The following is a 14,008-nucleotide window of genomic DNA, read 5'->3' as shown; positions in this document are numbered from 1 at the left end:
TCTCGATAATTTTCTTATTTATTCGATTCGTTTAAAAGAATAACGTTATTTGATGAGAGCAGCTTAGTCGTTAGAGAACGACAAATATAAATCTAGAGTATTCATCGTCAGGAAAATGGTGCGTCGTCGAATTATAGGTAGGATAAATATCGTTTTGTATGAAATTATACATTCAGCACGTCAAGTAGAAATAATTGAAATCTCGCATTTAATAAAGCAGCCTTCCTCAGAATCGGAGTGGAAAAGCGAACGCTGAACCTACTTTTCAATAAAATGAACAAAACGGTAATATTCGTTCGGAGAATGCTTCGCTTTGTATTCGTTCGGATTAATCGTATCGTTGGAATCGGTGTTTCCTTTATTGGAGAAAAAGAATTTAATCGTAACTTAATCATTCTCGTAGTCATTCGATAAGCTATTCGTTTTACTTGGAACGAACAAGAAGAGAGAAGGAATAAAGCGATATGTTTTCATAACGTATGAAATGTATTTACCAGGATGAAAGGCAAATGCAACGAAATTCAATCGACTGTTTCATTTTTGCTTATAGACGAACGCGTGTTCGTTTTTCTGTGAAAATGGAAAGGGGCCGCAGCGTTTCCCTCAGTTTGTATAATTCGATATGCGATATCGAAATGCGTTCTGACCTGAAAGTTGCTTGAAAGTTGGAAATGTAGCAAAATTTCATACCTGATATCAATAACATTCGCGAAACGCAACGGATTCCATTTATCGAACAAATTGAGGGTCTAATTAGCTTCTTTGATTCGTACTTCCACGCGGTTGGAATTTTTCTCGGAAACGCTAAGATGAAAATTCCAATACCGTAAATAAATTTAACTTTCTTGAAAGAAGATGTCTTGTAAAGCGAACAGAAACAGGGGCGAGAAGATCTTAACCGAAGGTTGGAAAATTTCAAAGAAATATTTGCATGCTTGAACTTATCATCGAGTTAAGTAATTTCTAATTGAACTGCTGTTCGCACGGGGGATGTTTATAGAGAAGTAAGAAGCGAGCTTTCAATTTTCGGAGTATTCCAGAGTATAAAGTTGTCCGTCTACTTCGACGTTTATATCGTTATCGATCGTTATTTTATTGCCACTGGAAACAATGGAGCTAGGTAAGGGATGAGGAGTAGCCCGATCAGGCAATAAACCCGTTGAATCTTTCTACTTTATCCGGCTTTTCAAGCCAGTTCTTCATCAAATGGTTATATCATCTTCTCCCTTTAATCTCGTATAATTCTCGTGTTTGTCAAATTCTGTTAAGAACCCGGAAGATCGGCTAGGTAATTCAGTTGTCAAGAAACATCAGAGGGTTTATCGAATTTTTCGATCCACCCTCGATTCGAAATTAAAGTATATCGAGATATCACACCGCGTACTTCTATCTGATCTTACCGAGGATCTATGGGGACTCGGAACACCATGGTTGGACGTCGAAGAGGAATGAGGGTCGAGGAAGGAGGGTAGTCGATTGAAAGGGGAAACACCCATATAAATCAAGTTACAGTTGCTTCCGTTCCTTTATTGGGACGAGCACTGTAACCACTAGAAACTAGCTGGATTGTTTTCTTCCCTCACTTACGCGTTTCGTACCCGTTGAATAATATTGGATTTCCACCGATCGAATCAACTGGCCAATCACCGAAGAAACAGGATGAAGATCAATGCAAACGTTTCAATCATGAACCCCGTGCCCTTCTAAGTAAACTATCTTAATAAAATTAACGATCGAGTGGAATAGCTTTTGCCATTACAAATACAAATTTCTTTTAATTATACATTTATTACTTAGAGTGTCTTAAAAATGCTCTACATGATATGTTTTCTAGCAGGGTGTATTTTAATAAAAATTATTAAGGGTGCTATCATTTAGATTTTCAATTTTAGATTTGCCATAATTCATCCAACAGTATATCTCAAAATTACAAATGAACCTCTGCAATCCGTATCCACGATCGATTGCAATAATTCATCGCGTTGATTGTCCAGCAACAAAACGCGTTCAGACGTCAACTGTCGAAATCGTCTTACGCGTTTCACCAAAGGTATATCATGCACAGTTGCAACTGCAACCACTGATCCTGCATGCATTATGTAAGCGCAGCGCAGGATAAAGCAAATTGGCAGCGACTGCCAAAGACCCTGACTCCCTACCGAGATTATACAGAGTGGAAGAAGTCAATGGAGCTATTTCGAAGCGACATGGGTGCACGATGCGCGTCGTTTAACAATACCACGTTGCTTTTCATTCTCCATCGATCGATCGTCGTCTGTTTCTCTCTTCGATACAATTTCATGCTAGCGTAGCTCTTTCGTAATATTTGGATTGAACCCGCGAATGCATCGAATGCATCCTTCGTGTTCAAAATAAATTAATTCGTCGAAGAAGCACTGTTGTGTTTTTCAAATGTATGTTTCCATCATAGAGAATACGAATTGTAAAGAGTCTGCTGGTAAATTTAACAACACTGAACCATGTCGCTGAGAAGTCGTTATATTTCTGATCCGTTCGCCATGCATCGCGTAACGAGACGTCGCGTCGCGTCGTTAAAGATGCTCGTGTTTCCGCCTTGAACGGAAACGTTGACAAAGCAACGGTGGCTTTGAATTGAAAATAATTTAGAAGGTAACAGTTCGAGGCGATAATTAATGCAAAGGTGAGAAGGAGTAGGAGGATGGTCTCGTGTTTGACGCCTACTTCGACTCCCTCAACTGTTATCAAATGCTCGGCATTGTTTCAGGACCTGTTTATTTATCCCGATCCTTTAACAATGCCGCGTTTCCCCAACGGGAATCGTTCGAGGGTAGAAATCGGCGTGCTTCGTTGATTACACCAACGTTGTTTCTCTCACCCTCGCTCTTCGTTTCTCATCTGTCCCTTTGTTTGTCTTTTTCGCGCTGTTTCCCCTTTGCTTTCGCGCAACGTTCCTCGTTCCACGTTGTCCTCTTGCTCGTCCCTTTATGGGCCTGGAGCGTCCTCTCTTCAGCACGACGTTTCATTTCGATTTTCCAAAGTTCTCTGTGAAGTGTCAAACGGTTGTCGATTGGATCGGCTGCGCCTTACATTCAACCCCTCTCTTTTCTTCCCTTCTTTTTCCGTTTCATGAAACTTCCCTCGATTTCGTCCGTCGGAAAAATTGATGGTAAAGCCTCGTGGTCGTTTTCGGACCGCGTATACACTCTTCTTTCCATCCGCTCGAAAAGTTGATCCATTCGCGAAACGACTGGCGGAAATTTCATCCTATGCAAATAACAGAATACTGCAAACTTATTGCAAAAAAGTAGAACATGGTCGAAATAAAAATGCTCGTTCAGCTACGGGTTCACGTTTTGTAATCGTCATGTTTCACCGAGGAAATCCGTTCGCTGCGAAATCAGCCGTTTTACGTAGAACAGTTGCTATGTATAGATTAAATATTCAACGGTTCGTCGAATCTAGGATCGAGAGGGTTGTTTTTTCTTCTCCTCAGCTTGCCACGAACAATCGTTGCTTCGAGAGGAGGACAAAATACCGCAGAAGCTAGATAGTGGCTGGCTGTGCTCAAACCGTGTCTCGTCCTTGATGTTTCTGGCTTCTGTTTACACAACACAGAGCCAGACTGCCAAATGAACCCGTGAGATTTCTTGGATGCAAAGAATTCCCTTGGCAAACGTCGAGTCGGTCCAGGAAACGACGCACGGTAAAAGGAAGAAGGAGGTCTCTTAATAAATGCAAAAGCAACTACGATAAGCAAAGAGTGGGGAACTATCAGATGCGCGTTATTCGACGCGATTGCGTCGATTCGACGATTCTACGTGCATATTTAAAACGCAGAAAGTCTGAGCAAGTTCGTTTTTATTAGCGAAGTGTAACCCAGGTAGAAAGTTTGCAAGAATTCACTTGGGACGGTTGAACACATCGCGAGTCATGCTGTCTCATAGTTGATTTAAAATCATATTATTTGGTAAAGTTTCGCGCTTTGTTCCTGTAAACGTCTCAATAGGGACCGACAGTCAGGAAGTTTCGAAGCTGTAGCTACGTTGTTAATTTTCATCATGAGGGACTCGGCATTTGGGAAGTTGGCCGAATGCAAATTCGTATGTGGAAAATTGACAAACTGTACAGTTGAATGGGGTACCATTTCGCCGGTTAACGTTTTTGAGTTGCTTATTCCTCGTTTCACCCGTAAACGCACTCAAAATCCGTCTTGGTTCTCTTAAAGGGAACTCCCACCGTAGCAAACTCCATTGTTATAATACTTTGAAACGGTCTTGCGAAGTTTGTGTTACATATTTCTTTGTCGGTTGCAATCATTCGTCTGTGGATAAATAGCAGTCGCAATGGAAATTTATTTTCAGACTTATATTTTGGTTTTACTGGGTAGCTGTTGAATAACTTTGATGTTAAATATTTTTTGCTACAAATATCTGGTTTCATTAATATTTCTATTAGGGATTCTAAATGGGTAAAGCGAGTTTATTGCGCCGAAAGCAATTGATTTCGTCATCAGCAGAAGCGATCATAAATAAAAGGAAAAGAAGCAGGAAATTAAATGAATAATTGGACAGATGTTAACGAAGGACAGGATCGTGATACCGTGTTCTTACAAAGTGGACCAAAGGCATAGCGCCAAGTAGATGGGGAACGGGATAGAAAGAGGAAAAAAACGAAGTGCAAGCAAGTTTTCCAATCTTACAACTCCGAGTGAAATTGAACTCACGAAGTCGAATCACGCAACACACTGTGCCACATAACGGACAGAGCCTATTCTATTTCCTATCTTATATCCCACCTATATATTTTTCGCGATGGCCGCCGGCGTAGCCGATATTCCCATTCAATGTCGCTAAAACAGCCGGGGAAAAGTTTCACCACGTTTTTCGTCTCGTCTCGTCTCATACGCTCACCCTATTTCCTTTTTTTTTTCTTTAAACATTCCATGAGAGTTCCTTATCGGACCAGTCGGCCCATAACGATTATTATTTTTACGGTTGTTTCGTCGTTCAACCGAGTCACTTCAATTTTTGCGAATGCCATCATCTGTCCCGTACGAGATCATATGGGTAACGTTGTATACTTGAAAGTTGAAAAGATTGACTGTGGAAAAAATAGACTGAAATAGTATTTTCGCTAAGTGCCATGACGATTATTTGGTGTATTACTTTTTTTATAATAATATTAGAGTGATCAGGTATACCAGTGAATGGTTGAATGGTCGATAAGTTAATTTTTATTTTAATTAATTAAAACTTAATAATTTTAAGTTTTCTTTCGAGCAGGAATTTATAGCTAGCTGGAGACGCGATGTTAAGTATTACAGAACAAAATGATTTCGTTATAAATAAATGCTAAATTTGACAAAAAAGTGGGTAATTCATGAATACCCTTAATAAAGAGGTCACCTTTTCTCTAATTTTGAAATACATATCTCGCCGAAACGGATAGAATTTGATATTTAATAGCGTAATTCTGACAAGAACATGACATCGATGTTGGATGTCTATCAAGGATGAAGTATTTTATTTCTTCTCGTTCAAATTAATCTCTATTTTTGCCGTTCAATAGTAGGAACCATGGTTCGTGAAGATAAAATAGACAATGGATAGTCCAACATGCAGGTCGTTCAAAACTTTCCTCAAAACCGCTTTTTACACTGTTCAACATCCTTTCTTTTCTTTTTTTATTCGGCGATTCCTCGAGATCTTCAAAACAGCACACGCTTCAATTCTTTAAGTTTCTTCGACAGTAGAGGCACGAATCCTCCTCGTGAAAGTTTCTGAAGAAGCTTGACCGTTTTCCAGTGAGATCTTCTGTTTCTTCGCAGCTAGAAACGTTGTTTCTCCGTTACATTTCCATTTTCTTCTTCTCTCTTGCTTTCATCGCGGACGCTTTTCCTCGTCCGGCCAGGGATCGAAACAATAACCAGTAATCCATGCGTGAACCACGCCACTTCGAGTTTGACGGCAAAGCATTTTTACGCGGTTGCTTTTTCTCCATCGCTTTGAATCGCGCTACTGTGCAGACTGAAAGGCTGACTAGCGACCCATCTTTTCACTGAATTCTTCAATGTATCGTACAGTTCCTCTCGATGCCGATGAAACACCTGACTGGTTCAATAGAACCTCTCCTCCAGACTTCTTCGTTCGATTTCCTGTCCCCTATCCGCTTCGATCTGTTTTGCCAATTACACACAGTCAATAATTTAACCATTAAACAGTGTATCCGGACCCACTATTAAAATTCGCCGCAATTTTTATATACTCTTCTAAAGATTTCTCGCAGGCGATGCATCTGTCTTCCTTTCCTCGACACACCTTTAAATACTACGTGTTTGTAACATTTCTTCACCGGAAGAAAGTTTACACTGGCGGCTAAATAAAGTCGCTGCTAAGGCGCTCCTCCCATTCTATGCTCGTTCTACTCTGTTTCGTTGAAATCCTAGTTTTCTCTACCTCTGGCTCGTCCCTGTCGTTCGTTCTTCTTCTCGCTTCCAGTTATTCTCGATTTCTTTCTCTCTTGAAAGTACTGAACCCTGACAGGACAAGCAACGGAGAATCGCAGCAGCGGTTACGTTGCTTGGCACCAGGCTGTAGAAGCGAGCGAAGGGAGAAGGGAGTCGTTGGAGGGAGGTTAGATAAGGGAATCGCCACTTACCGGAAGAAAAATGCAGCCACCTGATAAAAGGGATCGCGTAGGGACGAACCGCATCCTTTCGGTTTAGTTAACCAGTATTGTTTGGCGCCGTTGCGTTATTTCTCTTGAATTAACACGTTCGACGTCGGTATAAATCTAATTTAATCAAATAAATGCGAAATGAAAACGTTAGGGATATTAAATTTAACAAATAATTGAGGAATTTATCAATGTTCTCCTGTACTCGTATATATTTCGAATTACTCGATTTATTATTTAACAAGAAAGGATTGTAGCAAGGTTCTCAGTAATCTACTCAAGTTTCTCTTAAATCTGAGGTAAATACTCAAGCTCCTCTTATTTCCATCTAAAAGTTAGCACCATTGCGTACAGTAACGTTCGCTGTTACATTCCGCCATAAACAAGATTCAGAAACGGTATTACATCTCGTGTTAGTCACCGCTCGGCTGCAATTACCAGGCTACGATGTTAATCAAACTTTATGCAGCATCTGCAACATCACGAGAATCCAGCACTCGAGCCGCGCTTCCTCTTTAACTTTCTACACGCGATCTCGCGTCTTCCAGCGTCCTCCTTCCTTTTCGACTTTTCCTTTCCGTGCTTCTTAAAGTCTCGGTCGAGGTAACGAACAACGTAACCGAATAACGGGTCAGATAGCGCGAAGGGATCGTCACAAAGTTGGACTATCTCGACCGGTCACGAGCTTCTTTTATCGGTACAGCGAACAACGGAATATTCATTGCCTTCAGACAGGAACGCCGCGATCCTCCGCTCTTTAATTCTCCGTCTCTTTCCTTACCCTTGTTCGGGTATCTTCCATTCGAACGTCCCAACGCTTGCTCGTTGAGCGGAATTAACTGACACGGAACGAGTAACTTCGGGGATGAATCAAGCGCGTGAGGAGCATAAATTAACCAGCAGGGGTCGCCGCGAACGAGTTTAACTAGTTTCAAACACTTTTTGCCGCTTGATGTTCCTTCGCATCGTCACGGTCAACAGTGAGATCGAGTTTGCATCGCATTGACAAAATGACCCGAAAGAATGGATACCCGCTGTGTGTTAAATTCAAATGAATTAAAGTTTCTTCGTATCTATGCTGCTTTCAAATCTCGTTACGAATACACCAGGTTCTAGAAAGTAGTTATAGATGTACTGAATCATTACGGTATAATTTCCTTAGACGGTACAGTTTTTCTACCATAATATTCGAGAAAGTTAACAGAGCGAGGCTTTGATAGAAAAAGTTTCGTGTCGGAGATCAGATGCGGCAAAAGGGACTCGGTCGTTGGGAACGAAACGAACGAGAAAGGCGAAACAATCAGAGGGAGAGCGAGCTATCGGTGATCAAAGCTCGAATACTTCTCAAAGGACCGGGACGTGGGCGGGCGTGTCTCTAGCAGAGGTTTCGTAGGTCGGTGCCTCTATCTTTTTTCGTCGCTATGAACGGAAAATAAGCATCGGATCCTATCGGGTCAAAAGAAACAAGGTTTCCGCGTTTCTGATCGACGAAGGGATGGGGGTAAACCGCGTCCACGAAAAGGCATTGTTTCGAAGTCGATCGAAGAATCGTTTGCCCCGTCGATTTCTTCGAGTCGGGGTAACGAACGACGCCTCTCGACTCGTCCGCGTCCAAACGCGGCCACAATCTCGAACGAAAAGAAATAATTTCTCGTGATTGCCGTGCAAGGATGAGCTCGCAACGGATACGATCGTTCGAATCGAAGTTTCGAAACAAATAACGCGGAGCTACCGAACGATTTAGAGATTGTTGGGGAATTTATGAAGCTCGTAAGGTACTGATGAAATTCATGAAGGAGCACCGGCAGCTCGGCGCGGCGCGCGGCGAAATTCCTTGCGAAGCGTACTCAATCTCCAATTCATTTCGATGTAAGTTCATCCAGCTGGCAGAGTTTCAGATCCGTAGATCAAATACGGCCGGGTATCTGATATACTATATTTTGCGCCTGCCGCGTTGTTACGAACCCATCGTTGCCGAGCTTCCGGTATTATTTTCAAGCATTCATCTTTTCTTCTCGATAGGTTACTCGATTTTTATTTCCTCTAACTTTCAATCGCGTTTCCATGCTGGAAACGACCGAAATTTTCCGCGGTTTGTTAACCATACCAAGAGAACTCAAACGTTTTTGAAAAAGTTTTCTTGTATCGAAGTTTAATGCATTTAATTCAAAGACGTAGAAAATGAAATTCTACCACTCGAGAATTGTGGCATGTTATTATCCAATTTCCAGGTTTCCAAACTATTCTAAACGCGAAACTAACGCACACAACTGTTGGTCATAGTTTCATTACACGCGCATCGGACCATTTATTGCGGAACGATGCTGGAAACCGTAGTGGGGGAGGAAGGGTAAACTTTTATCGAAGTATGCTTCGAAGCGTTCTAATTCCGCTCAACTATGGGCGATCGCTCGAGGATGTTCCGAATTGACTATCAGAATCAACTACGATTCCGAAATTGCATCGAATTCCGCGTTTCTCCTGCTTTCGTCGTCGATATGTCCCGGAAAGCATCTTAATTGCATACGATAAATCGGTCCATGATTTCGAGTACTTTGCTGCTATGATCATTACAACGGAAGAGAAAGATCGTGGATGTAAACAGTTATTTCCATAAAAATTTCATAACAATCAGAATTAGTACATCTCGCAACGACTGATTTACGATCAAATTCAAAAGAATATTATAACATGGACACTTGATTTTATTTTTGAGAAAAACGCTTTTATGCCCAACTTCTTTCACGACTTTTAATTTCGACAATCAAAGAGCCATCGAGTGATCCAATAAATCTCCACCTGTGGTACGTTGATCCGCAATAAGTTCGATGCTCGCTTCAATGCAGGTGTGTCGAAGGAAATTAAAACTCGTGAAATTCGTTGGAAAGCCGGAACAATTCTGGCCAGGTTTATCAGCCGCGGGCTCGGTGTTTTCGGCCAGCAAGATGAAACAACGGTAGACGTGGATGTGATAGTACGCCCGTGGCAGGAGGTGAACGAGCGATAGAGAAGGTGAAAGAGCGAATAAACACGTAACAGCGAACAGGTGTAGGCGAGAAAAAAGGATGAGAAAAGGTAGAGAAAAGGGAACGAGCGGTAGAGTGGCATGTAAATGCGCACACGCGCGATGAAAGAGGGAAACGGTTTACTCTAGCCGGGAAATAATAGGGGAATGTGGAAAGAGAAGGCCTAGCTAAGCCACAGCATGAGCATTCTCGAGGGTAATTTTAATTCTCGACCAGCCTGCCGTCAGCGGGTGTATTCATATTTGCCAGGCATTGCCTCTCGACGAAGCCGAGTTTTGATCATCCCCCCGTCGTCGATGAGCGAAAAATGTAGCGCGCACATCCACGCCCGTGTTCCCGTGAGGATGCTTCATTAGTGTTGCCTGTTTACAAGACTTCGGATAATGCGCTCCAGCTACGCTCGATTTGTCAATTTAACGGTCTGATTTTTCAAGCTTGCGCTTCCGTAGCGGACGCCGCTTTTTATCCGCCAGATTCGTGCGGTTACGCTGCCGAATAAAAGACCCCGGGCTCGTTGTCAGTCGCATTCTCTAACTCCACCGATGAATAATGTCCCTTCATTATCCGCGCGACTGTGTAAATGTGTACAACTATAACTTCCGCCGGTAGAATAATTTCCAAGGTGCAACACGTTCTCTTTGTTCGTTAGAAGAGCTCATTAATTAAAGACAGTGGAATTTTCAAAAATTTAAATAAATATAAATTCAGAAATAGCAACAAAAAATACGGATACACTGTTTTGCAATAGCAAATCTGAAGAAGTTCGTGCAGCATAGTGAAAAAGTAATCTGAAATCATAGGGACGAGTGGGATGTCTCAATTTCTTCTGAAAAAGAATTCCACGAGGGACCGCAGGCATTCGGTGCATGAAGAAATGCCGAGTTCCTCTGTTGGGTAAGGGGTGCGCGAAGTGAAAGAGGTACGGACAGAAGAAGCGAGACAATCAATCGTTCCGGTTGCCAGCTAGGACAAGGGTCGGAGGGTATTTTACACGTCGCTACTGGGAAGAGGGTATAAAAAAGTGCGGACGATCGCTGGAGCAGCAGCCTCGTAATCCGTGAAAACCGCGAGACGAAGCGGTAAAAGGAGAAATTTTCGTTGTCCTGCCGGCTGGACGTAAGCGTACTTAGGCGAATACGAATTAGGATAGGGTAGAGTATGGACAAAAGCGGAGGCGCTTGCGCTAAAAGCGCCTAACGGTGAGGGTGGCGGTGGTGGTTGAAAGAGGGGTTGAAGCGAGGCTGAGCAAGGCCAAGCGGCTAGGGTGGTAGGATGGAGGGGGGTGTTGGAAGCTTCTGCGGGAAACGGAGAATCTGCGAGAGTCAGTGCAATTCGCGACGCGACGACCTTCGTTCTCGCGATCCGCGCTCGAACCTAGATCGAGAGTCCACCAGCGATCCGAACGAGACTGGACGATTCACGTGTCGAGGACTCGTTACGTTTTATACAATCATCGAAGTGTGCGATCCTTCAACTAAGAATCAAATAAGAACAAAATCCATCAGTTCGTAATATTCACGTGTTCGAGTGACAAGTACCGAAATTAATCAATTCTGTGCATTTCACCTTTAAATGACGAATAACAGAGAACTAGCGAAATGAATTTCTTGGATTCGATTTCAAGAAACTCTACGAAAACTGTCGATGGATTCTGAACGGTAGAATGTTCAAAGATATTCATATATCTGCTTTGTTTGGCTCGTGATTGAGAATGTGCCGCGTGTGCTCGACAGACGTGTACCAGTAACGACAGAACGGAAGTTAACCACGTTTCCCGTTGCCAGCCACGTTGATTTTCGCTCGCAGCTCTCCGCGTTGGTCGCACGAAACACAAACGGTGGTCGTTAGTTTTTTGTAATCGCGAGTCTTCGTATGGCGCGCCGTTGTCTGCCCCGTTCCGCCGCGGGGCGCTGACGAAATTGAAAATTATGCAAACATAATTTTCGTCGCGCCGCCCGGTTGCATTCACGCTCACGCCGCAGGCACACACGTCCTGTGTGCGCGTTGTTCCGCAAAGTTCATTGTCATCGGAGTCCAAGTAAATGTTTAGCATATCTATACTATCGGATACACGATCTATTTTGTATTCTCAGTTCGTTTTTTCTCAACCTTACGTTTCTTAATTGAACATTATACGACGTCGTTGTTCTGACTATGTCGATATACACTTGTCTTTTCTATCGTATTTCTTTTTGAATTTGACGTTTGTATTCCGTGATTTTCTCTTCTCATTCCCGGTAACTTAAGCGCGATAAGTACATCCCCGAATTTCACTCGAAGGTCGATGCTGACGGAACGACGATAACGATCTAAAAGCTTTTAGAACAATTATGAGTATAGGGAAGTTCTGAGCGAGGTCGAAAGTCAGTTTGCGCGCGTCGTTGACCCCCGTCCTATCCTTTCGGGCTTTTCTTAAGCTCGTTATTAGAGGAGGTACGAAGCAATTATCGGGCGCCGGTGTTTCGCCGTGATATTTATTTCGATCCGCGCCGCTTCTGGGGCGAACCCGTTCGCGTGCTCTGAAAATCCGTGCCGTCGTTAAATGATTTTTAATCGCGCCCCCATTAAACGGAGTGCATCAAAATTACATGAATATTTACGCCGCGACGGCCGTTTAAATTGCGTTTTAAGCGATTCCCCGGCGTCGTGCCGCGCCGTTCCGCGGCAATATTGCATATTAAATATTTCTCGCATAATGTTAAGCGGTTTGCGTAGGTAAGCCGTGTAACGAACGATTAATTAACGGTGACGAGAGGCGAGTAAACGGTTGATTTTAAAACGATCTCGCGTGTCGTTAAGTTTCGATCAAGATTAGCAACGACCCAGCGAAAGGCTCGCAACAGATTCAACCTGATGACCTGCAGTTTTTGACACGACCTACGTGCATACGTTATTAACGCGTGGTCCGTGGAGGCTGTGTCGCATGAATATGAATTGCCGGCACGCTAATGCAACGCCGTGAGGAACGTATGTCCTTGTCGTGATTAGATAATTTATGGGAAGTCTGTGTCCCGTCACGTGGCTGCTTGCTACTGGCACACTAAAAAGCCTGGGTGAGTATATACCGATTGATATATATTTTGATGTTCTCAATTTTTGTTACATCGTTTAAAAAAACAAAAAATGCATAAATTTTCATGGTTTATTTAAGGAAGTAGCGAACATAATTGTAGGGGGATGATAGAGAATATTGGAAAGGAAAGTTTCCAAGACAAAAATTTATTGCTCAACAGAGCTTTGATACAATTCGTATACAATTTGATGATTTACGAGCGAGACTTAAACGTTTTCACAGAATTCAGTAGAGATCGATAAGCACTCCATATAGGTGTTTCTTTGAACGATTTCCGAACGGGAGCCGACAATTTTACGGTGGAACAGCGTAACGAATCACGATGAATACGTTCAAATTGAAATTCTTCCGCGTTATCGTTTCGCTCGTTTAGCAAATGATTTCAGGTCGTTATCGGATACTTGGGCGAAAAGCGGAAAATTTTCGAAGAGCATTTAGCAGGAAATGTTCGACCGCACGAGCGAACGTGTTAATCGTGGAAACTTTCCTGCAAATGTTTCTTTAACGGATAATGAATTCAGTAATTAGTTCTTGTGTAATTGATAGCATCGTGTAGTTTTCAAAAAATCTGTCCGTTAACGGTACGACACCGACAGGGTAATATAAATATCGTCTGTGAACAAACTATGCAACGGATTAAAGTTGCACGGTTATTGACGAAAAACATTTGAAATCGACGATAAAAAACGTCCACGTCCGTTTGCACGTCAGATTACACGCGTTTAAAGGGATTTGAAGAGCAATAAAAATCATCCGAACCTATAAATCGCGATCGTTGTTCCTTTTATTTTCACGCAATTTTTTCAAATTCCCTTTACGATTCTACTTCTCTGATTCTTTGCAACCGAGACGAAAATTCTTTGTATATTTTATCATATGGATGTAATTGTTACACATTTATGAAAACCAGCAATTATAGATTATCATAATTTTCGAAATACTTATATTTCGAAGGCAACATCTTGTAGAATTTTCATTTTTCAACCGGACCAATGCACGTAGCAATGAAAAATTCGTACAGTTAATAAAACCTTTTTGTACGTACCGATAAACGCATCACGTGCAGGCTCGAAACCAGGGTATCGAAACAAAGAAAAACAAGATAAAATGGTCACGAACTGCGCGTGGATCATAAGCTTTAAAGCTGTGCAACCCGAACGATGGGAATAAACGCAGTTTATACAGTCGCACGCTTAATGCCTCGATCCGTGCAATTCCGTGCGTTAATCGGTAGAGGCTGGTCGCTTTTATC

General features: G+C 42.4%; 1 protein-coding gene across 7 annotated transcripts in view; it reads left to right on the top strand.

Annotated features, from left to right (window-relative positions):
• Positions 1-14,008, top strand: part of LOC117612027 (uncharacterized) — a 263,880-nt gene that overhangs the window by 72,301 nt on the left and 177,571 nt on the right. Inside the window, exons 1-2 of one of the 7 annotated variants that reach the window (XM_034340654.2) lie at positions 11,020-11,721; positions 12,483-12,736. The exons of 4 other annotated variants lie outside the window; for them this stretch is intronic. The gene's annotated coding sequence lies outside the window, so the exon portion shown is untranslated. Of the gene's footprint in view, positions 1-11,019; positions 11,722-12,482; positions 12,737-14,008 lie in introns of those variants that run through there. 2 more of the 7 variants (XM_034340656.2, XM_034340655.2) reach the window with 2 other exon arrangements.

Source organism: Osmia lignaria, chromosome 15 (genome assembly GCF_051020975.1).
Source record: "Osmia lignaria lignaria isolate PbOS001 chromosome 15, iyOsmLign1, whole genome shotgun sequence".
In the NCBI taxonomy this organism is placed as follows: Eukaryota; Metazoa; Arthropoda; class Insecta; order Hymenoptera; family Megachilidae; genus Osmia; species Osmia lignaria.
This window is presented reverse-complemented; position numbering and strand designations above follow the sequence as displayed.